Source organism: Echinops telfairi, unplaced genomic scaffold (genome assembly GCF_000313985.2).
Source record: "Echinops telfairi isolate 266 unplaced genomic scaffold, ASM31398v2 ScPeMD7_7469;HRSCAF=8507_1, whole genome shotgun sequence".
Classification (NCBI taxonomy): domain Eukaryota; kingdom Metazoa; phylum Chordata; class Mammalia; order Afrosoricida; family Tenrecidae; genus Echinops; species Echinops telfairi.
This window is the reverse complement of record NW_022111373.1, coordinates 121,787,822-121,790,138: the sequence shown is the minus strand read 5'-3', so window position 1 is coordinate 121,790,138 and position 2,317 is coordinate 121,787,822.

The following is a 2,317-nucleotide window of genomic DNA, read 5'->3' as shown; positions in this document are numbered from 1 at the left end:
TGTGAAAATATGCTATTCCATCAGCAAAACTCATAGCATTTATAGATCAGTAAAACATCTTTGAACATTGTTCGGATATCTGGCTTAGCAAAAACTTGAAAAACACTTAGTCATGTATTTTGGTGCTGGATCGTGAAGCCCATGAATACTTCACAAGGATAATTTAATCTTCATTTTTCTATATCATCTATACCTGCCCTCATCCATGCTGGGTTTGCAGAAAATATTACCATTTCTGAATCACATATTTATTTCAAGAGGAAAGGTATGGCATCTGAAGTTTGCACAGGACTTTAGAGGCTTGGTGTCTACTCACACAACCGAGCAAATGTTCCTATGTTTAGAGGTTTTGTAATCATTATCCTCTGTCCTATAATGAAACACAGGCCCGGTGATTGCCTGTGTGTGCCACAGCACCACGATGAAGTTTATACCTACTGTAGCATCAGAGCCAACCTGAGGCTAAGTTGTGTATGGACAGTTTGTCTAGTCATAAAGTAGTTGAATGACAGCACAACAAAACTAAAGCAAATTGCTGTTGAGTGGATTCTGAATTTTAGGTAGGCCATGTGTGATGTGTGTCAAAGCAGAAATGCATACCATAGGTACATTTATTTTTATTTTTTGGCTACAACCCTTTTAAAACAGGGCACCAGGCCTTTTTTTCTAAGGTGCCTCTATATGGAGTCCAATGGCCAAACTTTTGGTTAGCTGTGAAATATGTAACCGTACATAATAAGCAGAAGTCTAAAGATAAAATAGTGTCCTAATTGCCCTTGGTCATCTTTGCAAACATACTTTTCAAGACTCTTTACTCATTTTGTTTGTGCCAATCACTTTATTTATGCAGACAAGTGATGCAAATAGTTCAAATGGAATGTAAGGCTACTGAATAATCTTTGTGCATTCTCAAATCCTGGCTTTTAAAAATATTTTTTGCCTCATATTTCAGAAGGTAGATTTGAAAAAGAAGCTTAGCACTCCCTGGGGCAAAGGGGGTGAGAATAAGAAAGAATTTAAATTACCTGCTAATGAGTAAAACTCCTTGGTGTATTAAGCTAAACTTTAAGTTACTAATTCAAAGATTCTGTGTTTAATGTATGATTTCAAAATACACTTCAATTTAGTGTTTAGGGCTTTAGGAAAACTCAGAAGCACAGCTTGAATGCATTCTAATTATAAAATTAGAAGATTGGATATTGTACTACTTAGTATGCCATTTACATACATTCCAACAACATTGAGTAAAAAAGTCAACTCCAGTCTTACAAAATTCAAATATATGATAGTTGAGATTTGTAAATATGAGCAAATGTGATTTTCCTGATCTGAAAAGCAATACGTAGAACAACAGAATACCAAATATTTGTTCACAAATGTCAACATTAAAGTAAATCTCAGCCATCTTTAGAAGGATTATAAAATAGATTGAAAATGGCTCAGTAGTAAAACAAATAGCCTATATTGTTAAATTTTATAAAGGATAAAAAATTTTGCCTAGGTAAAGACTAACTTTTTCTATTACTGTACAAAGTGGAAAGACGCCATCTATAATACTGTCATACAATTAGCTGGCAAGAATTTTTGGGCACTTATCACCACTTGATAGCATTCTTATTTACTAGAAGAAACCAGATTGGATTTTTGTGTTACTCATTCCTTACTTCAAATCTCATATTACTCATGAATAAATACCAAACTTATCTATGGAGCGAGTAAACAATGATTATCTGTTCATTAGAAATTGTACAAATGTGCTTTACACAATTGATGTATGTATGGATTGTGATAAGAGTCGTATGAGCCCCTAATAAAACGATTAAAATAAAATAAAATAAAACTTAAGAAAAATAAATAAATTTTCTGACCATTTGGGCCCCTGACTATTTTCAATCAAACAAGTAGAAGAATGTGTAAGAGAATACCAGATGCAAAGGGTAAGGGTGGAGGAGATGAAGGGAAGAAAGGGGAAACCTATCACATTGATCGACACACAACCACACACCCCACTCCAGATGAAAGAACAACGGAGACCATGTGGGAATTGAGACAGTGGTCGGTATGAGACATGAAAATAATAATAGTATATAATCTATCAAGGGGTCACAAGAGTGTGAGGGGAGGAGAGGGAAAAAAAATGAGTTGACACCAAGGGCTCCATAGAAAGTAACCATATAGAAAAGGATGGCAACACATGTACAAGTACGCCTGATATAAATGATGTATAGATGGTAGTAAGCATTGTAAGAGCCCTCAATAAAATGATTTTAAAAAGAGAGAAAAAAAAGAGGACTAATGGTAAGTAAGGAAGCAAATC